The sequence below is a fragment of the Macrotis lagotis genome, chromosome 4 (assembly GCF_037893015.1).
Source record: "Macrotis lagotis isolate mMagLag1 chromosome 4, bilby.v1.9.chrom.fasta, whole genome shotgun sequence".
NCBI classification, from domain to species: domain Eukaryota; kingdom Metazoa; phylum Chordata; class Mammalia; order Peramelemorphia; family Peramelidae; genus Macrotis; species Macrotis lagotis.
Genome location: NC_133661.1, coordinates 263,405,428 through 263,430,677, shown reverse-complemented (window position 1 = coordinate 263,430,677; position 25,250 = coordinate 263,405,428). Strand labels below are relative to the sequence as shown.

The following is a 25,250-nucleotide window of genomic DNA, read 5'->3' as shown; positions in this document are numbered from 1 at the left end:
ACTGTGCCATCTGCATCCAGAGAAAAACTATGGATTCTGAATGCAGAGCAAAGCATACTATGTTCACTTTTTTAAAGCTTCTTTTATGTTTTTCCTTTCTTTCTCATTTTTTTCTTTTCTCTTAGTTCTAATTTTACGACATGACTAATATGGAACTATGTTAAACATGATTGTACATGTATGATTTTTTTTTACCAGACTGCTTGTCATGGGGAGGGGCAGCAGGAAGAGTGGGTGGTAGAATAATGTGGAACTCATAAGTTTGCAAATGGATTCATGCTGAAAAATTATCTCTGAATGTAATTGAAAAAATAAAATAAAATTTCAATTTAAAAAAATGATTTTGTTTTCAACATGCCCATGTGCAGACTCTGGAGCTCTTCCCTCCTTTTCTTCCCTGATTCTGTTGTATATACCACTGTTAGACTGATACTTCAAAATACTTTCAATGTATTACTGTCCCACTCAGGACTTTATTCTGATTTTTTCTCTTACCCATATCAGATTAAAATCCTTTGTCTAGTGTTTCAGATACTCCATAAAGTGACCCTATCTCTTTTCTTCATCTTTATTTTCCAGAATACTCTTTTTTAAAAAAAATTTGGGATATAATTCATCCCTATCCACACTGTATTAAATTAAAAAAGCAACAATATCTTACAGGAACCTTACTGATCACACAGCAATTACAAGATTGATGTCAGGTGTTTTGTTAAACATGAACATCTTATACAACCTAACAAGACAGGTTGATTAAGAATTTACAATGCAAGTAAAAAATACACATGAAAATTGAGCACTATGGACAGAGGCATGCAAAAGGTGAACATAGGCAAACAAGTTGTATACATTTATTAACTATAGTGCCAAGATGCAGTAATATTGCTTTTCTCCATTATAGTAAATAACTTTCACTAACAGTTGTAGATATATTTCACACACATCTAAATATGCAAGGATAATTTTAGCTGATCTGCTACATACATACTTCAGTTTAGAAGTGGTTTAACAAATGAACTTTCTATGACACTCCATGAAAATAAATTGTCAACCCCCATGCAAGTAGCAGGAAGCACTTTGTTCAAGGTATCAAATTGACATTGCTAAAAGCAGCTTTTACCCCCTTTGATACTTTCTCCTTTACAAAATGACATGCACATAAACTGGTTGGGGGAGTTATGATTAACAGTGATAGCTGAAGTATGTATGCTTACAGATAATATTTTAGTGAAGCAGTTACTTTTCCACTTGAAACATAAATCAGACTATAGACTTAACCCCAAAAGGTGCCAAGGGAGTGCAAAATGAATTTAAATGCTCCAAAGATCTTGGATGATGCAGTTTGTAACTGCATCAGAAAATATTTTTTCTGGTGCAATGGTTTAATGAACTAGTCACTGTTTGGGAAGTCTCTAAATAGAGCAAATCCACAATATAAGAAACCTCCTTCCCTGTTTTGGAAGCCGAGCATTAGAAAGATAATCAATTTACCCATAGAATCCATGGTGTTTTTCTGGATGACTATATAGAAAACAAACAGATGACAGCAAGAAAGTTGTAGTAGTTTATACTAAGCTGGAATCGATGCATTGATTCCAGAATAAGCTAGACTTTTTTGACCCCCCATTTACTCTGTTTTTGCTGCAACCACTGATGGTAAATGGACTTTAAAAAAATAGATATGGCATTTGGCAAGCTTACTAAAAGATACATAGTTAAAGAGAAACCTTCCTATAAAAATTAGCAATTTCCATGAACAAAGACTGTTATTTCACTAAATGGTTACAATGGAATTGAAATTTCTATTTTAAAAAAAGTCACTACAGCAATTCAAATGTCCATTTTATTGGCAACTTAGAATTCAAGGTATGTTTCTAAACCTAAAACTTAAAAAACAAGATAACCTAGGTGAAATAGGAGTTTTCCAAAGCTGTAATATTGTATATGCTTTTGGAATTGAACAAGTATTATTACATATTACATATGCATATAATACAAGAGGCAACTTTACTAAAAAAACCCCTAAGGTAGTAGATAATACTTCTATTTTGGTGAACTGTGATTAGATGAACTGATCAATCTCAGTTGGTAACATCCCTTTTTTCCTGGGTGAGGGCTTAAAAAAATTCTAGTATAGAAGCTTTGTACTAGGTACTAGGTCTTACTCTGAAGATTTCTTTCCAATGTCTCCTGTGAGGCATATACCATATACAAGAAGCCATCTTCATCCTTCTCACTTTCATAGACTTCAGAAATAGGTGTTGAAACGCTCACCATGCTGTGTCCATTCACCAATAGGAAGAAAGCTTGATTAACATTCAGCTGTAGGCGCCTTCTAATTATTTTGATTAGTTCACTCATGTTGACATGATTTGGTACAAGGAATTTGGTTTTATCCAGTACAGGAAGTTGTTTCTCACCCTTGTATCTTTCTATTCTCACCGGTATCTTGGTAGGATGCTGCTCTCGAATAAGTCTCACATCTTCTACTCTTTGTTCGAAGGTCCGGCGCTGCTTGAAGGTCTTCTCCGAAGGCATCGTGCGGGCGGGGAGGGCCGGGAGGGGACCCGGGGCGGCGGCTTCTGAGCTTCGCTCTGGCCGCGGCGACTTCCCTTCTGTCCCGAAGCCCCCACAATACTCTTAAAGGAGCTCTTTATATTCAAGGCTTGTTGCCTTACTTTTCTTTACACTCCCCCCTATATCAGAGCTTAGTGTATTCTTCCACTTTTGGAATGCCTTTAACCTACTTCTCTGCCTCTCCTACCCATTCTCCAATATCTTGCTCAAGTTTCATCTCCAGTCTTCATTGACCTCCCTTTTGTAATTCTATTTGAACTATGATTTATAATGTATAATTATCTTCTTATATATTCTCTTATTTTTGGTTTTTTATCACCATAAATAAACATTTACTGATCTTCCACAATATGCCAGATACTTTTTAATCAGTTTGCATTACTGAAAAATATCTGCACACATACAAGCATATATGTAGAAGACCTTTAACATGACTTCCATGGGGCACCAGCCCTGGAGTCAGGAAGATCTGAGTTCAAAATCAGCCTCAGACACTTAATAATTACCTAGCTGTGTGGCCTTGGGCAAGCCACTTAACTCCATTGCCTTGCAAAAACCTAAAAAAAAAGATTATCTGAGGAAACTTAGGAATACCCTCTGGGGCCTGAATAAAACTAAGAAGTTAGTTGATAACCCAAGAAATAAATAAGCACTCAGAGAGCAAATATTAATTCAGCTAAAACCCTGAGAAGGAATCTATTGGGACAGAGTAATGAGGAGGTGAGAATAGATGAGTAACAACTTCTGGCCATGGCCCTCAGTCTTGGGTCTACAACTCAACAAAGAACCCAATGAGAGAAGACTAGCAAAAAGACTTTCAGGATCAACAAGTTGTGTTACCTCTTCATCACATATGTTTTGTAGGCTCACTCTCCTGGAGGCTTTGTATATATTGATCTGAGAGTATTACAGTTTGGGGGGAATGTTTGTTCTAATTCTATTGTAGTAAAATATCCTTTTAAATAAAGCTGATTGACTTAAAATTTAAATGATAATCATGTAGGGGCTCACGAGCTATAATATTAAGACTTCCCCTAATCTTCTATGAGTAATACTTAAAATACATGCATCCATATGTGTGTGTATGTGTGTGCTTGTATTTTTACAAACCTATCAGAGTCACAACTACATTGGGCTGTGAATGTGATCACATAAAGAATGGATGGCTTATATCTATAGGAAGAAAGACAAAGGAATTTGTATCCCAGGTCTATTGAGCACTGTGAATAAGGTGACACCACTTGTCTATGTGTGGTAGAGGGAGCATGGAAATGAGTTCATCGAAGAAGCTTTCCTCCCCAGATGTCACTGCCCTGACCAAACCCCTATGTGTCTATGGCAGTTATGACTTTGATATATAGGCACACATTAATACTTCACATATTTGGTTATTTAGTTACACTATTAATACTCTCTTGATCATTCAGTTTTCATATTTGCATGTAATTTTTCATCAACTAGATATAAATTGCCTGTGGGTAGGTCTCATATCTTATATTTCTGTTTTTTTGTACCCTAAAGTTCATAGAACAGTGATGGATCCACAGTACTACCTCTTTTTTTAAATTAATTTTTATTAAAGATATTATTTGAGTTTTACAGTTTTCCCCCTATCTTACTTCCCCCCCCCCCATGGAAAGCAATCTGTCAATCTTTACTTTGTTTCCATGTTGTACCTTGATCCAAATTGGGTGTGATGAGAGGGAAATTAAATCCTTAGAGAAGAGACAAGAATTCTAAGAGGTAACAAGATCAGACAATAATATATCTTTTTTTTCTAAATTAAAGGGAATAGTCCTTGAACTTTGTTCAAACTCCACAGCTCCTTAACTGGATACAGATGGCACTCTCCATTGCAGACAGCCCCAAATTGCTCCCGGTTGTTGCACTGATGGAATGAGTGAGTCCTTCAAGGTTGAACATCACCCCCATGTTACTGTTAGGGTGTACAGTGTTTTTCTGGTTCTGCTCATCTTGCTCAGCATCAGTTCATGCAAATCCCTCCAGGCTTCCCTGAAATCCCATCCCTCCTGGTTTCTAATAGAACAATAGTGTCCATGACATACATATACCACAGTTTGCTAAGCCATTCCCCAATTGAAGGACGTTTACTTGATTTCCAATTCTTTGCCACCACAAACAGGGCTGCTATAAATATTTTTGTACAAGTATTGTTTTTACCGTTTTTCTTCACCTCTTCAGGAGTATTACCTCTTTTTAAAATCAAATTAATTAATTTATTTATTTTGAATTTTACAATTTCCCCCCAATCTCACTTCCCTCCCCCACCCCCCCACAGAAGGCAGTCTGTTAGTCTTTACATTGTTTCCATGGTATACATTGATCTAAGTTGAATGTGAGGAGAAAGAAATCATATCCTTTTAGGAAAAAAAATAAAGTATAAGAGATAGCAAAATTAATTATAAGATAACAGTTCATACATAGTATTACATCTTGTAAATATACCTTTAGTAAAGTCTTATTTGCTCCCCATCATGTCAAATCTTGTTAATTTTACCTCCACAAGATCTCTCACTTCTCTTTACTCACATAGTCACCAATCTAATTTAGGTCCTTATCACCCTTCACTTCACCTCTCTGCCTCAAGTCTCTCCCCTATTTATCTTCCTTACAGTTTCCAAAATATTTCTAAAGTAGAGGTCTGGCTATTCAGATCCAGTTACATCAGTAACTAAGGTTCACATCTGAACTCAGATCTTCTTGACTTCAGATCCAGTACTCTAACCATGGTATTATGTGGTTGTCTAGGGACATCAGACCTTTGAATATTCTCAAAAATATCTAGGGCATCTCCAATTAGAATTAAATGGGAACTCTTTCACAATTTGATTTCAGTCTTATTATTAGTCATTGACAAAAAGTCCACAGTTCAGCAAGATTATCCTTTCTGTAGTTTTTGAACCCTCTCTCATTCTTATTCCTCTTCATAGTTAGTTCCCATCCCTAGAAGTCCCCATTCCTTTTTTTCTCCTTGCCTCTTAGAATTCTTAGTTTCCTTCAAAACTTAGCTCAAGCAACACCTCCTAGTTTCCTTCAGAGTTTATTTCAAGCACCACCTTCTACCAGATACTGAATCTCCCAGACACTAGTGCCTCCCCATCCCTCCTCATGCCAAATTATTTTATATTTATTTTGTACACACACACACACACACACACACACACACACACACACACACACACACACACACCATATGTTCATCTGGGTCCCCATAAGTGATAACAATGAATCCTATGGAAGGGTATTAGAATTTGAATTACTTGGAGTTATATAAACTATGGTAGTTGGTTTCAGTCCAATGGAAATATGCAGAGCTAATTCAAATAACAGGATCATTTTGAAGGATTTATATTCACACTAATGGGGACCTAATTGTATATAGTTTTCCTTGATAGAATGTAAGCTCCTCAATGGCAGTGATTGCTTCACTTTTGCCTTTGAATACCTAGCACCTTGTACAATCCCTAGCACCCAGCAGGTAATTAGTAAACATTGATTGATTGATTGATTATATGAAGGTGCTTCTGGGTGCCAGAGAACATAAACTTTCACAGATCCTTTCAGGTTAAAAAGGTTTCAAATATATGCTCCCAAATGGATCACAGTAATTGAGTTTAGAAAGTCTCCTCACCAGAATGTTGGCAAGCAAATGATGAGATCTTTTGGCCAAAGTAACATCTACTAAGACTTGGTTGAGGCTCCAATGTGCTTTGGTGGAGAGAACATTTTTATGAAATCAGAGATGTTCGGAAGAACTAAATTAAGATAAAAACTTAAACATTATGAATTCCGATTTCTGCCCTTTCTCATGTCATCTAGACCCAGGTTTTCTGAGTTCTATTTCTTCTTTTGTTAATCTGAAAAAATGAAGACAACTATATAAACGGATTCCTTGGGGATTTTATGAAGAATAACAAAACAAAAAATTCAAATAACATTTTGGCACTTAGAGATTGCCTTAAATTTGCCAACAATATTATAAGACATACATTTAAAGAGATACAAAATAATCCAGAGTTGCTGTTGGTGTAAAGAGTTTTTACATTATGTTAAAAAATGCTCTGTGTACACTGACAAATATAGCATGTAGTGCCAAGTGCAGTGTCTTAATACAGCCTTCTGTCAATGTATAATTGTGTATGTTTTTTAAAGAAGCCAACAGTACTGAATGCCTAACAACAAGGAGAATTAGGCCTTGCAGACACAGCTGCATTCAAAGCCTTAATGTTGTCCCTTTATTTCCCTCCTTTTGAAATTCCAAAAAGAATCTAGTCTGCTCTCTAAGCTTTTAATTGGCACCTTTAAAAACGAAAATGATCATACATTATAGAAGCATAGAAAGCCAAACAACTAAATCTGGCTCAATGTTCACTTGTAGGGACACTGAATAAATAAAGTACCTGACTGTCTTTGAGGAAGAAATATATTAATTATTTTTCATCTTCAGACTCATTTTTTACATTCTAAGAAATAATGAGCTCTTTAAGTGAAAGTGCCTAAGCTCTGATCAATACCAGGAAAACCACACAGGTAGTTTTTCATATTTCTTGGCACTGTAGATAATCAGTACCTTCTAGGTAACTAATTATCAATCACCATTCTCTATTATCCCAAAGAATAGCACAGGAAACTACTAGGACAAATAATAAATAATAATAATTAATACTACTACTACTACTACTAACAATAATAGTATTTTAACACATATAGTAATAATCTAGCAGGCACCATCCTAAACATTTTATTGCTATTATTATTATTATTATTACTATTACTTTATTTTTATTGTTTTATTTGATCTTTGCATCAACTCTGGAATGTGGGTGCTATTATCTCCATTTTTTTTACAGATGAGAAAACTGAGATAAACAGAGATTAAATTGACTAAGACCACTTTAAACTCTTTCTTCTTGACTTTAGGCTCAGCATTTTAATCATTGTGTCATGCCTAGGGACATTAAGTTTCCATTATCTTTCCACCTCTTCCCAAGACTCTTCCCTCTTCATTTTCTCTTTACTCAAATTTTTAAAAAATTCCAAATTTATATTTTCTACCATCTCTTCTCTTTTGATACATTCTCTTGGTGATCTCTTCAATTCATATGGGTTTAATTATCAACCTTATTCTCATGACTCCCAGATCTATCTATGTATCTATCTATGTATCTATGTATCTATGTATCTATGTATCTATGTATCTATCTATCTATCTATCTATCCATCTATCTATCTATCTATACACTGTCTTGATCCCAAGTTATAATATCATATCATAAAATCCCTACTTGACATTTTGAAGTGAACATTCCATAGATAAAATATGTTCCAAACTGAACTCATTTTGTTTTCCTGCAAACTCACCCCTGTTCTTCATTACTAATCAACCCAGCTATTGGTCTCTCCTCTCACTCCACAGTAACACCTTGAAGGCCAAATAAGATTGTCCATGCATGCTCTAGTTTTCTAGTCTAGAAGCAAGTCCCTTGCATCTTCTACTGGGAAGATATCATTTTAGGAAACTGATAGTACCTATACATGAACCTGACACCCATAATGCCTATATAAATATTCTTTGTTTCCCACAGTTAGACCATAAGCTTCTGCATAGCTGGAATTATTTTAAATTTTATTCTAGTATTCCAAGTACTTCTTATGTACCTAATACACATAGTAGATAATTAATAAATGCTTGTTGATGGATTTTTTCATCACTGTATTGCTTTATTCATCTTGTCTTGGTTAGAGCTAGAATTAATTATTCTAGTCTCAGTCCTTAGAATTAGTAAAGATTTTGTATGAAGAGAATCTTTCTTGGAAGTTAAAGTCTGTGTAATCTTATTAAAATATATTGGTTCTATGATCTCACTGCTGTTCAGTCACTGCCAAATTAAGAGTGTATATAAGTTTACTATAATTTCTTTATTAGATGAGGCAAAGCTCCATATGAGGTGGCTTTTTATTAAAGACTTTTTATTATTTGCTGAAGCAATACTTTGGGCTTCTGAAAAGAGGTTAGTTTTATAAGAGTAATAAAAATCTATTTCCTTGGGTAGTTAGTATTTCATTACACAATCATTAATACCATCTAAGCACAAGAGATGCTATTTGAAATCCAAGAAGAGTTTCTGAATGACCTGCTTGGTAATTTATAGTTAGTAGATTGCCTTAATTCTTAACCACATTACTGTGTATACACAGTATGAGTGTTTACAGCATGATGTCTTGAAAAATCACAGTAATTTTATTTTATTTGGGAGTGGTGTTGGTGGTTGGATTTTAACTATGCCATTTAAATAATTTCATGAAAAGACTGTTAGAACTTGAAGTATACTGAGATACTTTCTAGTTCAAATTGCCTAGAAGAGAAGTCAGTCTTGAAGAGGTGAAATGATTTGTTCAAGAAATTAGTGGTAGAGCTAAGGTTCAGACTCTGGTTTGCTTGGTGATTAGGTCAATGATCTTTCCATTATGTCTGATATCTTTCAGTAAAGCTCATTATGCAAATTAGGGATCTATTTCCCTTTTCAAGAAGTTTTAACATTGAACCTAACTTTATTGGTAACTCTTTTTTTTAAAGTTTTTTCAAGGCAAATGGGGTTAAGTGGCTTTCCCAAGGCCACACAGCTAGGTAATTATTAAGTATCTGAGAGCGGATTTGAATTCAGGTCCTCCTGACTCCGCCCCTATTGGTAACTCTTAATCACATAATTAGAAACTTTTACCAAGGTCATAACTCTTAATCATGTCGATGATTTAAAGATTATTACAATGATTTAGGACAATGAATTAGAACACCTGTAACAAGGCAGTTTGATTTCTTGACTCTGATCAAGTCCTAAGTTTGCAGGTTGGCAGGTTTTCCAGGTAAGAGGGCATTTGTTTCCTGATGCTGAGTGTTGTAGTCCTGTTTATCCAAATGAAAAATTTCAGGAGGTATTTCTGAGATTTAATTCTCTAAGTTTTCTTTTCAATCCTGGAGGGGAATTAAACAAAAGTACTTGAACTTTTGGAAATAGATGACTGGAATTGTAAAAATACAATTTTTTTCTTTCACAGTTGACATCACAGGAAACCAAAAGATAATCCTTTGTACACAAGATGGCGCCATTGTTCTGTGATTGAAATAAGGCATCTCAGGACAAGAACAGAAGTTTGCTAAGAGTCTATCCATTTATAGATCTGTTCATTCATAAGTTCATTGGACTGCTCATGAACATAGTACTTAGAGTTCCATGTATGGTTGAGTTTCCATGTCACAAATACCTTGTTTTTCCTCTCTTTTCTTTCACTCTTTGTGGTTAAGTGTTTTTACTGATAGAAAAACAAAGGTTTAATAAGAAATTACTGTATTCACCAACCAAATGCACGATTAATGAGAAATGCAGTATTTGCCAACTGAATGCACTGTCTGTTTTTGAAAACAGAGCCAAAAAATCTTGGCAGCCAATGATTTTGATTGACTTGACACACTTTCTGGAATGCCCCAGCTGTTAAAGAGTTTTGTGGGGAGTAAGGGTGTAGGGGAGAAAGAAGCCCTGAGTGCAGAATTGTGTTAGAGCTGGTTTACGATGGCTGCAGTATTTCTGGTAAGAAAAATTATTAGGTGTTTATGAGTATTTCAAAAGACCCAGCAAAAACCTTCAGATTCCATGTAAAAATATCCACTTTGGGACTCTTAACACTAAGAACAGAACTTCAGTTGAGGAGGTAGAAGGGTGTGATCAGTGTAAGGCAGTGGTTGTTCATAGCAGAAAACATTTATTGGAGGAATTCCAAGAGGATGAAGGGGTTGCCAGGTTTGGTAAAAAAAGGGAGGGCAAATTGATGTGGTTGGGTAGTGGAGGAGGGTTGGACTTCTTTATGCCTCAGTGACTTCTGGACCACAACTCTCCCAAACCCAAATAAAGAACGCTCATTATGAATTAATGGAGGGATCTTTCTTTATCAACTTTTTCTATAAGGATTCTTAAACTAGGTTCACAGTCTGTGGATAAATTTCAAATGATTTATGGATTTGATTAGGAAAATTACATTTTTATTCTAATATTATTGGTTTCCTATGTATATAATTTCATGTATTTAAAAACTTATTCTGAACATGTCTGAATTCATCTGTTAGCACAGGGGTCCATAAATGAAAAAAAATTCAAAATCTTTGCTATAGGAAATATATAGATTGTCACAGGTAACAATTATGATGAGCCTTTACTGAGCTTCCAATGAATTAGATAAGAGTAGCACATGAAGGAATAATTTAAATACTAATTCAGTGGTTGTCTAGACTCATCTTTCTGCTACTACTATATAATAAAATATTTTCCTTTCCTTTTCCTTTGATGCCACGGACTTACTATTAGAAGGACGCATACTTTAAATAGCTTTCCATTACTGTTGATGCATTTCCCTAAGTCAGCAGTAAGTTTTTACTGAGGTCTCTTTGTGATGGATAATACTTATGAGAATGAGAGATGAGTTTTGAGGTTCAAACTCTGACCCTAAAATGAAATGAAGACACATCTTGAATTAAAACTTTATTTTTTAGTACTAGGATCCATATTCTATAAGAAAAATATCAGTAGTATTTTTCAAAAGATATAAAAGAACTCTATATTTTTATGTTTATTTTCAAAAAATATAAACTTTTCCATAAATTAGAACCTTCGAAAGCAGTTACCAAAGGAAGAAAGAGGGAAGAACTTGCAGAGATGTAGTCCAGGTTGAGAAAGACATATATCTATATGCATGTTCCAGGGCAAATAGGCTCCAGGTATCTGAGAGAAGTTCCAGGATGAGACAATGGCAAAAATATGGTTTTAAAGTTTGGAACCTAGGACTAGTACTGAAAGAGAAATATAAACTCTTGATTATCATCTAATCCTTTTTAATTCTTCAAATGTATTTAACTTTCTAAGTTGTTCTGGTTTTCTGAATTTGCATTTCAAAGATTCTGCTTAGATCGTCTTTTTTTTTTTTAATCAAGAAAGCTTGAAAATCCTCTATTCCCCTTGTGGAATTATACTTAGCTTGTCAGGATGCATTCTTCTTCTTTTTGGTACTTTATTTTTTTTTATTTATTAACTAATTCTTCCTATTATATGTAAAGATAGTTTCAACATTCATTTTTTTAAAGGTTTCTCCCTTCCAATCTTCTCTTGTCCTACCTTATGATACTTGATAGCAAGTAATCTGATATATGTTATACATACATAGTCAAATTACATATTTCCATATTAGTCATGCTGTGAAAGAAGAATTTGAACAAAAGGGGGAAACCATGGGAAAGAAAAAACAAAAAGAAAATTTTTAAAAAGGGAAAATAGCATGCTTTGATCTGCATTCAGATCCTATAGTTCTCTCTCTGGATGTGAAATGTATTTTCCATCACAAGATTTTTAGAATTGTCTTTTATCATTGTACTGCTGAGGAAAACTAAGTCTATCAGAGTTGATCATCACACAATGTTGCTGCTACTGTATTCAATGTTCTCTTGGTTCTGTTCACTTTACTCAGCTTCAGTTCATACAATTTCTTATAGTACAATAATCTTCCATGACATTCATATTGTACAATATGTTCAGTCATTTCCCAATTGATGGGTAATTCCTCCATTTCTAATTCTTTTCTACCATAAAAAGAGCTCCTATGAATATTTTTTTGTACAAATGAGTCTTTTCCTATTTTTTAATGATCTCTTTGGGATACAGACCTGGTAGTGGTATTGCTGGGTCAAAGGATATAAACAAGTTTATAGCCCTTTGGATATAATTTTGAATTGCTTTCCAGAATGGATCAGTTCACAGCTCTACCAACAGTACATCAGTGTCCCAGTTTCCTCCAACAACCAATCTAATATATTTGCTGTGTGTGTGTGTGTGTGTGTGTGTGTGTGTGTGTGTGTGTGTGTGTGTGGTTGTACCTCAGGGTTGCTTTAACTTGCATTTCTCTAATAGTAATTTAGAGCATGCTTTCATTAGACTATAGATAGCTTTAATTTCTTTATTTTAAAACTGGCTGTTCATAGTTTTGATCATTTATCAACTGGGGAATGACATGTATTCTTATAAATATGACTCAGTTCTCTATATATTTGAGAAATGACACCTTTATCAGAAACACTGGCTGTAAAAATTCTTTCTCAGCTTTCTTTTTTGCTTCTAATTTTAGTTGTATTGGTCTTGTTTGTGCAAAAACTTTACAATTTAATGTAATCAAAATTATCCATTTTGCATTTTATGATGTTCCCTTTGTTTAGTCATAAATTATTCTCCAATCCATAGATCTGACAGGTAAATTATTCCTTACTCTTTTAAATGACTTATGGTATCACCCTTTATGTCTAAATTCTGTACTATTGTATTCCCATTTTGACTTTATCTTAGTATTTGGTATAAGATAGTAGTCTATGCTTCATTTCTGCCATACTATTTTACAATTTTCCCAGAAGTTTTTTGCCAGTTATCCTAGGAACTTAGGAGAAGTTATTGTAGCTTTTACTTTTTCCCCTCTAAGATTCCTCTTCATACTAATCACAACATTCTTTTGTCTAATCAGGTTTGTGCTTCCTTGGCATGTGAACTCTTTGGCTACTTGTAACATCTCTTATTTGACTTAGAAGCCCTGCCTTTTGATTATAATAGTCTGGTGATGAGTGGATTCTTTCTGTTTTTATTTTGTCCTCTTTCTGTAATCTAGGTAATTTTATTTTATGATTTCTTGAAATATAGTATTCAGGTTTTTTATTTATTCATGGTTTTCAGGAAGTCAGCTGATTCCTAAATTATGTCTCCTTGATTTGCCCCCAGTCAGTTGTTTTGAAAGTAGAGAGCTTATGTGTTCTTCTAACTTTTCAGTCTTTTGAGTTTGTTTTGAGTTTGTTTTAATATTTTTGATTACATCATTGAATCATTGAATTGTTTGCTCATACTTTCTATCTTTTGTTCCAGAGTATTAATTACCATTCCAATATTTTTCTTCAAGAGCACTAATTTTTATATCTTACTTCAATTCTTCTATTCAATCTTTCTTTTAGGTTTTTTGCATGGCAATGGGGTTAAATGGCTTGCCCAAGGCCACACGGCTAGGTAATTATTATATGTCTGAGGCCAGATTTGAACTGAGGTCCTCCTAACTCCAGGGTCAGTACTCTATCCACTGTGCCACCTAGGCACCCTTCTATTCAATCTTAAAGTCCTTGTGGTCAAATTCCTTTTCCTCCTCTTATATTAAATATAATGAAGCTGTTATAATCTGGGTTTCCTTCTTAGGCTTGTCTTAATCCAAAGCATTTCATCTTCCTCCCCCATTTTCCACTTTTATTTTACAAAGGATATTAGTCTATGAGTGTGATACACAATATATCAGATTAAGTTGATATAATGGCTAATTTGCTCAACTATTTTCTTCCCCACTCTCTTTTATTTTTTGTTATAAGGGATGACTCTATGGGAGGGGAAATGTAAATCAAAAGATATTCTTTTTTTTTTTTTGGTAAGGCAGTAGGATTAAGTGACTTGCCCAAGGTCACATAGCTAGGTAATCATTAAGTGTCTGAGGATGAATTTGAACTCAGATCCTCCTGAGTGCTCTACTTACTCAGCCACCTAGCTGCCCCTAAAAGATATTCTAAAAAATGAAAACACCCACTGTACTTTTTCATTGTATTGTAAATATTCTTTTATTTATTCATATCTCATGTCTCAGTGGTCAGATTGTAGCTTTGGCTCAGGGCAGGGCTCTGATCAATCTTACCCTCTTGTTCTCTGGATGCTACTACTGTTGATGTTGTTCTGTCATAGTTTGGAATGAGGTATCTGGGTCTTTTTTTTTTTTTTTTAGTTTTTGCAAGGCAACAGGGTTAAATGACTTCCTTAAGGTCACACAGCTCAGCAATTATTAAGTGTCTGAGGCTGGATTTGAACTCAAATCCTTCTGACTTCAGAGCTGTTGCTCTATCCACTCAGCAACCTAGCTGCCCCAATGTCTGGGTCTTGATCCTTTCCCTGTTCTCTTGCCTTATCTAGGGAATTGGGTTGCGAGTTGGGCTCAGGCTCTGTCCTCTGCCTGAATCCTTTATTTACATCTCCATTTACGGTGGTTCAAACAGTTGCCAGTCTCAATCTGTTTTTTTTTTAATGTATCTTTCTTCTTGAGAAAATTCCAACTAGGAATTGTCCCTTTCTGTGGTCCAGTCAGATAGAGGTAATCTTGATGGCTTATGGCCTTGCAGGCTGCTGCCTAGGTACTTCTGTGTGCATCTCCGTCTCCTTCAAACCCTGGTGAATCCATGAAGATCTCAATGGTTTTCAGGCTTCTTGTCAATCCTCTCCACTCTGCAGAGTGCTTGGTTAATGTAATGATGAATTTTGCTGAACTGTTTTCCCCCTCTTTTTTATTCCTTGTTATAAGGGATAGCTGGGGATGGAGAGCTACAGAGTGTTGGGTAATATAAAAACAAAAGAAATCAATAAAATGAAAAATCCATAGCACTCCTTCATTATATTAGGAGTTTTCTTATGTTTGCTCATGTCTTTAGCTTGAGTTTCTGGATTGAGGGCTTTGTGTCAGTGTCCATCTTTGCCCTATCTTGTACTCTTGAAGGGGATACATAAACCTGTTCTTGTCCTTACTGTTGTCTGAATACCACTGCTATTATCCTAATATAATGAGGTAGTTGGACTTGGTTTCCCTCTCTGACTAATCTTCTACAATCCTGGACCCATAAGGGAGTGGGTTTGGCTGCCTCTACCATATTACTATCTTCTTGAGTATCATCCTGGCTCCTACTAGGAATTAGTTTTACCCTGTACTACTTATCTGGTATGTCAGTTGAGTATGGATATAACTTTTCACAATTTTATTGGAATTTCAATCCCTTCATTTTGCAATTAAAGAAACTCAGAACCAAAAATGTTGTTATTTGCCCTGTGGTCAATTAAGTAGCAGAAGGCAGATTTGATTCTGACTTTCTCAATCACCTAAAACACCATTAAAAACTAATTCCTTCAAAATATAGTCCTTAGGTGTTAAAGAGAAAGGAATCTGACTAAATATTTTCAATTTTGAAGCAAATTGCTTTAACCCTCTCAGAAGCTTTTAAGCTAGTTATTAGCTAGCTCAAATAAACATTTTAATAGATAGGATATTAGGTGGTCCAATAGACCAAAGTGTAAGTAAGAGCAATTAGGAAGTTATTACAATTGTCTAAGAGAGAGGTAATGAGCACCTGAACCAAAGTGATGATTTTGTGAGTAGACTGGAATAAGAGAGCTAGTGGAGGTAGAAATAATATATTGGCAACCATCTGGTCATGGGAAGTGAGGGAAAGTAAAAAGTGGAGGATATCTATAAGATTAAGAACCTGAGAGAAATGTTTTGCCTTTGACAAAAAGAGAACGTTTGGAAGGGGGTGAGGTTTGGGTTAAAAGACAGTAGGTTCTATTTTGGACATGCTGAATTTGAGATATCTCTGAGATATTTATTATAAAATATCCAATAGGTAATTGTGACACAGGTCTGAAGTTGAGGAGAGGATTAGGGCTGAATAAATGGTTCTATGGGTCATCCCCACAGAAATGAGCATTAAATTCTTGGGAAGAATGTGATGAGGTGAGAGACATAGAGAGGGAAGGAGAAAAGAGAGAGGGAGAGAAAGATGACAAGTAGGAGATAGAGCCTTGAAAAGAACTGAGTAGAAAGTTTGCATTTTGAACTTTTAAAATTTTGTTGTCATTATGGAAGTGTATAATTTACATCAACCTTTTTTATATGAAGAGGCCGCATGACAAATTGTAAGGAGTATTGGGTTTGGAGTCTAACAAATTGAATTTGAATCCCCGCTCTGTAACGACTACCTGTGAGACTTCAGGCAAATTATTTAGCTTCTCTGGCCCCCTAGCTTTTTCATATGTAAAGCAAAAGGGGTTGAACTAGATGATCTCTAGGGTTCCCTTGAACTCTGTGTCTATGATACAGCGATTTCTTCAGAATGCGTTCATTTTATGCATTACTTTTTGTTCTCTTTAGATGTTTTACTTTGACCACTAGAGGGCTCCCATATACAGAATATCGTATAAGATAAATTTTCCAAATGAAAAAGCCAAGAGAAACGCAATCAATTTACTAGCTTGAATACAGCCAAAAGTTGAGCATCTGAAAACATTTTCAATGGAGGGAATTTCTTCACAAACAAGACAATGCAAGATATCTCCACATCTGTGATAAATTTATCATAATTATTCACTTGCATCTATTATTTATTATTTATCAATAATTTGTGTTCTTATCAATCTAATTAGAATAAATTATAATGATCAGTTGTTCATTGGTAAATATAGAAGTATAATTTATCAGATGAATGGACATTTGGAAGTAGAAATCCTCATTACTGACTTTGAAGAGTAAGTCTGGTAGCTTGACAATTGCCAGATGTGTGGGAGTAAGGATATGAAAATTATGAGAATCTAGCAAAGACCTTCTAGGAAAAACTAGATTCAGTCACATTCACTTTCCATAACAATAAGAAGAGATGGGAAACTTCCCAGAAATCTTTTGATTCAAATAAAAAACAGTGGAACTATAGACTCCAAAATATTCATGGCAACATTCTTTGTTGGCAGGAAAAAGTTTGAAACAAAGTAGCTGCTCATTATTTGAAGAATATCTAAATAAACTGTGCTATGTGATTGTAATGGAATATTATTTAACAAGCAATAATGATGCATAAATGTGACAAATTCACAGAAACATGGGAAGGTAGATGAACTGATACTGAATGAAAAGATTGAACCAATATAACAACATGTATGACTACAACAATATAAGGGGAAAGATCCCTAAAAAGGAACCTGAACTTTAAAGTCTGAAGCTGTCAGTTGCAGTTCATTGTGGGGGGTATTTTCCTTTACTTATATTACTTTGTACAAGGGAAGGTTCAGTTGTTGGGACTTGAGTTAACATCTCCATCTCCATCTCCACCCCCAAACTAAAAACCTTTCATTTCACTGATGAGGAAACGAGGGCACAAATAGTTTAAGTCGCTTGTGAGGTCCTCAAGGTCAGGGCCTATCTTTGTTTCACCATGCATAGGATATAGTACTAAGGTACCTAATAAAAGCTTTTGACTTACTGAAAACTCTGATTAGAATCCAGGTTATTTGACTGCAGATCTGACAATTTTTTCTATGACATCACATTGTTTCCTAAATTGTGGATGGGAGGTAAAAGGAAAGTAAACTTCCTATAACCTTCCTAGGTTTAAATTTCATTATAGTGGAGTAATTTTTCAGCAATAATATATGATTAAGGAGAACTATGATATATAAAGATATTCTTTTGAATGTAATAACTAAGCAAAATCAATCAATCAACACATACAACATTGGGTAGAGATTTGGTTATTGTCAAAGTAAAAGAAATGATGTAGTGAGATACAGGTTGAGTCAGAATGAATGTTAAGCAAAAGGATAAAATGGAACATTGGCTCCTATAATTATATTTGATCTTATCTTTAGAAGCTGAAGCTCTTTTCTTTGAATAGTCTTGAACCACTTTGCTTTCTTTATTCTGTCTCTATAGTGTTAGAAGAATCTTAGATGAGGATTGCATTTTATAAAAAATTAAGGTCTAAAGATGCAATGTATTTTATTATTATTGTTCCTGTCTTATTTTGAACTGGGAAAGACAGGATGAAAATTGTCTTTCTTAAATTTGTATCTAATCACCGTCTTCTTTATTGTCCTCTTGAAAGTGACAAATTAACCTTCTTTGAAAAACAAAATCCTCAGACCTCCAGTGAGGCACAAAACTGAAGAGGGAGGAGCAGATTCCCCCTTCTTTGCCTTTGGCTGAATATATGTTGCTTTCTACCCTTTTGCCCCCCCCCCCCCCCCCCACTGACTAGGCCTGCATTAGGTTTCATTGAGCTGCCCTTTTCTATCTAATGGTGACTCAGACACTAATTGTTTTTTCCTCACTAGTCACCTGTGGGCTCTGGCAGTAATCTAGAAGCATCTGTTCTAAATCCTTCTGGATTACAGGAATTAAAGGCCCCAATTAGAGACCTGGGGTCCTGCAAGTGTAAATCCATTTAACCTTAATTCACTGGGGGGCCCTTGTCCAGATAGGAGGCTGTTGTCCTCCACCTTCCCTGCTTCCTAGAAATGTGGTGTACAGAATTATGCTTTCTAAAATGTTTATATATGCACACATATACAAGCACATACATATGTCTATACAAATGTACACTGGTTTACATACTAGTAGATAGGTCTACATACATGTGATTTAAAGAAAAAATCATTCCAACCTTAGATAATTTAATGTAAAAAGGTATGTAAATAACTTTCTAGTCTTTACAAAAATAAAATAACCCTAATAATAATCTGTAAAATGAGCTGGAGAAGAAAATGACAACCCAGTTCAGTATCTTTGCCAAGGAAATCCCAATGGGATTAGGAAGAGTCAGACACAACTGAAAATGACTGAACAACAAAAATAATGATAAAATACTCAAATTTATATAATGTTTTATTATTTACTGGAGACACTCCTCACATTTCCATGAGGTAGTTATTGTGAGAATTATTATTCCCAATTAACAGAAGAACTTTAGAGAAAGTGACTCACCCCACACACATGTAAGATGAATATTAGAAGAATAATTATCCCTATTTTATACATAAAAACAAATTAGAAATTTTAAGCAATTAAAAGTACATAAACTGCTTTAAAACCTTTTTGATCATAAATCCAAGGGAGTTGATTTATGAATAATCATTTGGATCTTGAGACTAGTAAAATTCAGAATCACCTTAGACTAGAATTTCTAAAAGTCCTTTTAGAGATTGATGATATGAATACAATGAGTAGGTTAGCTATTTTTTAAACCAACAATATTTTTTAAAATGGCATTTGCTATTAACTCTCATGAACAAACATATTTTATTACAATATCTGACAGAAAGTTTGACCTGCATGCCAGCAGGGAGAAAGGCAAAGACATCTCTTTAGCATGTACCATGTGCCAGGCACCATGCTAAACCTAATTCATGTCCTGATCCAGGATGATCCTGGAGGATAAAGTGAGGTTGGTGACTTAGCACAGCCCCCCCCCGCCCCCCCCCATTCAAATTCAATTCATATTCATGTCATGTCATTGTCTCTCTGATATCATATCTTCTCTGAGATCGAAGGACAAACACTATTGTCAATATGCTACATGTTTACATATCTCATGTGATTTTTACAATAACCTTGCAAAGGAGATACTGTTACTATCCCTATTTTACAGGAGAGAAAACTGAGACAAATAGGATAAGGGACTCTCCCAGGGTCACATGGCTAGTAAGAATATGAGGTCAGATTTGAACTCCAATCTTCCTGACTCTAAGTCAAGCACTCCATCCCTTTGACACCTCCTCTTCCCATTGTTATGATAGGAATCATACTAGGAAATGTGGTGCTACCAGATAATTATATTTGATCTTATCTTTAGAAATTGAAGCTCTTTTCTTTGAATAGTCTTTAACCACTTTGCTTTCTTTATTCTGTCTCTATAGTGTTAGAAGAATGTTAGATGAGGATTGTATTTCATAAAAATTAAGGTCTAAAGATGCAATGTATTTTATTATTATTGTTCCTGTCTTATTTTGAACTGGGAAAGGAGAGTGTTAAGGAGAGTGTTAAGTACCACCATCTCAGGAGCAGAGAACATTACTGCAAAAAAATTTTTCCCAGTTAACTGTTTCCCTTATGATTTTAATTTTATTCTCTTTGTATCTGCAAAAAATATTTCAATTTTAAGTAATAAAATTGTCTATTTTATCTTCTGTGATCTTTTCTCTGCCTTGTCTGGTCAAGAATATATATATATATATATATATGTATATATATATACATATATAACTATATAAGATATTTTCTATATTGCTCCTCTAACTTCTTTATTTATGTTGTAACCTGTTGTTCATCATTTTGGAGTTTATTGTGGTAGAGGATGTAAGAAGTTGGTATAAAAGTAATTTATACCAGAACATTGTCAAGTTTTCTTAGTACGTTTTATTCAATAGGGAGACTTTATCTCAGTATTTTCTATCTTTGGTTTTAAGAGTATACTAGTATTTTATTTTGCTTTGTGCACTAATATGTTCTACTGATTGACTCTTTTTTAAAAAATTAGTATAAAATACTGTTGATGATTCCTTTTTATAGTATAGGTAGAGATCTGATATTTGTAGACCCCCTTTAATTTCTACTTTTTTTCATTATTCCCCTTGAGAATATTTTGTTCTTCTAGTTGAATTTTAAATTATTTTTTCTAGCTCAGCAGTGTAATTCTGTGGTAGTTTGATTGCTATGACATTGAATAAGTATATAAATTCAGGTAGTATTGTCATTTTTATTATACTGACCTGGCCTAAACATGAACAATTAATATTTCTCCAATTATTTAGGGCTATTTCTCTAAAGAATGTTTTGTAGTTGTATTGATTGTATTCCACTGTGTATCTTGGCAGGTAGACAATCAAATATTTACTAGCTACAATGACTAGAAGGCTGGACTTGGAGTCAGCAAGATCTGAGTTAAAATATTGCCTCAGATATTCATTATTTGTGTGACCTTGAAGAAGTTGTTTAATTTCTATAATCCTCATGTTTTTTTCTTTTTCTTTTTGCAAGGCAATGGGGTTAAGTGATTTGCCCAAGATCATACAGCTAGGCAATTATTAACTGTCTGAGGTTGGATTTGAACTTAAGACCTCCTGACTCCAGGGCTGGTGCTCTATAGTTGCCCCCCCCATTCTCAATTTTTTCACCTGCCAAATAAAGTTAACAAAAATCATTTACTTTTTCAGTGTTGTAAGAATAAAATGAATATTTGTAAGAGCTTTGTAAATCTTAAAGTGTTATTATTTTTATTATGATGATAATTGTTACTATATTTTGAAATTATTTTTAATGGAATGTTTCTTCCCATTTTTGTTGGGTTTAAATGGTAGTATATATAGAAAGACTAAAGATTTGTGTGTTTTTTTTTATGTCTTTCATTACTTGAAGAAAGTGATAGGCTTTCCCCCTCTTTTTCTATGTTTATTCCTTTATTTTCTTTTGTCTTATTGCTAAAGTTAGTATGTCTAATTTTATATAAAATTACAGTGTTGATAATGGACATCCTTGATTAATCCCTAATCTTACTAGTAAAATCTCTAGTTTTTCTCTATTACTTGTAATAATGATTATGGATTTTAGATGGATTCCTTAACACATTAGCAACATGTCTCTTGTGGTTCTTATCAGAAATAAGTGTTGAATTTTGTAAAAAGTCTTGTTAGCATTTATTAATATCATTATTAATTTTTGTTATTAATATGGTCTATTATATTTATACTTTTCAGTATATTAAAGCAATTCTTCATTACTGATATAATTTAAATTATGTATTGTATATAATCTACCAGGAAAAAAGTTGTGGACCAGAGAGTGTTTTCCTGGAAAGACTGTTTTACCTAAAATTCAGCGATTTTTTTCTTATTTATGTATAGGAAAACTCCTATTTTCTAATCATTTATTGTCCAAATTACAGAAAGACAAATCTATCTTAAGTACTGTTATTAATTATCCCAATTTTAAAAATAGATCTATTCATTAGCCTATTTAGGATAATAAGAAAGACTAAACAGATAGCTTTTTCTCTTTGACCAATTCAAATAAGAGAAGGAAAGAGAAGAAGCTAGTACTTGGCTCAGGAAGTGATAACTGGAAAGCAACCAAGACTGGCTAATAGATTTGAGGGATTTGTACATTGTTTTTATCCATTAATAGATATTTGATGATATCCATTGCCTCAGCAATAATAATTTTTGCTTGCAAGTGCATGCTCAGAACTGAAGAGTCCAGATGGAACTGAGTTGGTCCTGGCTAGAATTTCTAGGGATTGCCTTTTGGGTCAGGAGTAGCCAATAAGAACTAATGATGGTAGTTAAGGTAAGTGTTACAGAGTATTAGTTCTTCCTTTCATTTTTTTTTGTGATGTTCTGAATTTTACAATTTTTCCCCCAACCTCACTTCCCTCCCCACACCCCTCCACAGAAGGCAGTCTGATAGTCTTTAGATTATTTCCATGCTATACCCTGATCAAAATTGAATGTATTGAGAGAAAAATCATGTCCTTAAGGAAAAAAATAAAATATAAGAGACAGCAAAATTATGTAATACATAAGATACCTTTGTTTTTTTAAATGGAAGGTAATAGTCTTTGGTCATTACAGAGTATTGGGCCAGAAGACTAGGCATATAAGTTATGTTTAGAGGGAGAATTTGTGACCAGACAGGCATAGAGAAGATCACAGAAGATAAAATAGACAGTTTTGATCACTTAAAATGGAAACAGTTTTGCATATATGAATATGCACATAGTTTGGATGGGCGAGAGATCTGTATACTTGTTTCAGAGCTAGGAGCTAGGGTATGAAGCAATACCAAGAGAAGGGAGGAACATAGCAGATCCTAGAAAAAAATAAAACAGAACTAAGTTCATCAGAAAGCATGGGAAAGAGTTGGGAAAGTCAGAAGAACATGTGTGGTCATAGATTGAAACCATAACAAGACAAAAAGTGGCCATGCCCCAACAACTGGGAGAGATGTGAGTTGATAATAATATTTTTTTCAAAGGATTGTTATTTAACATTTAATAGCACAATGGTCAACTAGGCCTTCTTTTGGTATGAGTGATTTCTTCCAATCTAGATTGGAGGTGAGGCAGAGCCAAGAGTAGATCAGGGGTAAGCATCTAGCTGAACTCTCCCAACATTCCTTTCTACCTAACTTTAAAATAATGCCTAAAATCAAATTTTGAAATGAAAGAACCAACAAAACGTCATATTGAGACATTTTTCCAGTGTAAGAAAACTTGAGTCAGTGGGAGAAATCTATAAAATCAGGGTGGGAGGGCCGTCTGAAGTGAGTGTTTACTCACATAGCAGTAGCAATAGTGATGGCAGCAGCAGCAGTTCTCAGTCCAGAGAGGGCAAGGGAGGGGTTCAGACAGTTGATCAAAAATAAATGACAGGGGCGGCTAGGTGGAGTAGTGGATAAAGCACCGGCCCTGGAGTCAGGAGTACCTGGGTTCAAATCCGATCTCAGACACTTAATTACCTAGCTGTGTGGCCTTAGGCAAGACACTTAAGTCCGGTTGCCTTGCAAAAGGACTAAAAAAAAAAAATAAAAAAAATAAATGACAGGGGGGCGGCTAGGTGGCGCAGTGGATACAAATCCGGTCTCAGACACTTGGTAATTACCTAGCTGTGTGGCCTTGGGCAAGCCACTTAACTCCGTTGAGCTGCAAAAACAAATAAATAAATAAATAGATAGATAGATTAGATTAGATAGATAGACAGACAAATAAATAAATGAATAAATAAATAAATAAATAAATTAAAGGGAACAGTCCTTGACATTTGTTCAAACTCCATGGCTCTTTATCTGGATACAGATGGTATTCTCTATTGCAGACAGCCCAAAATTGTCCCTGGTTTTTGCACCGATGGAACGAGCAAGTCCATCAAGGTGGACCATCACCCCCATGTTGCTGATAGGGTGTACAGTGTTTTACTGGTTCTGTTTATCTCACTCAGCATCAGTTCATGCAAATCCCTCCCTCAATTCCCATCCCGAAGAGAGCCTAGAATTGAGGAGGATATTCATAGTTTATTTCAGCATTAATTCTCTGACAGGCACTGTGCTTGTTATAGAAATATAAACCTTTCCCTTCAGAGCCCTTAAATTCTAAGGAGGAACACATGAACACATTTAGCTATATACAAATCATATATATTACATATCAAAAATATTGAGCAGTTACAAAGTATTCTTGGAGGGAAAAGCATTAGTAGTTGGGAAGATCAGGAAAGAAAGGCTACATGAAACAGGAATAATCCAGGTTAAAGCAAAAATGTTCAGTGTCTCTACTATTGTTTTACGCAGTCCTAGAAATTCATTCTATAGAATTAAGACAAGAAAAAGCAAATTGGGGGAAAAAGCATACTTATTTCTGTTTTCAGATAATAAGATAGTTGGCTTAAAAAAAATCAATGGGGAGGGGGTGGCTAGGTGGCGCAGCTAGGTGGCGCAGTGGATAAAGCATCGGCCCTGGAGTCAGGAGTACCTGGATTCAAATCTGGTCTCAGACACTTAATAATTACCTAGCTGTGTGGCCTTGGGCAAGCCACGTAACCCCATTTGCCTTGTGAAAACCTAAAAAGAAAAAAATCAACCAAAAAGTATATCAACAATTAAAAGTTTGCAAAGTAGCAAGACACATAATAAATCCACACACACAAATTAACATATCAGTTTATATTAACAAATTCAGAAGGAAGAAATAGGAAAATAAATTCCATTTAAATTAATGACAAAATGCATTAAATATCTTAAACTATTAATTTTAACATAGGATGCCTATAATATAAAAACAATTTTCATAAAAATTCAGTTCAGTAATTTTCAGTCATGTCTGACTCTTTGTGATCCCATTTGGGAGTTTCTTGGCAGAGAATCTGGAGTGGTTTGAATTTCTTTCTCCAACTCATTTTATAGATGAGGAAACTGAATCAAAAGGGGTTAAATGATTCACAGAGGCTCTGTGGTCTATATTTGAA

The 25,250-nt window shown here is 34.6% G+C and overlaps 1 pseudogene; it reads right to left on the bottom strand.

Moving 5' to 3' along the window:
• Window positions 1-1,810: 1,810 nt before the first annotated feature.
• LOC141520401 (microtubule-associated protein 1 light chain 3 beta pseudogene) lies at window positions 1,811-2,559 on the bottom strand (annotated as a pseudogene).
• Between the last annotated feature and the right edge of the window lie 22,691 nt (window positions 2,560-25,250).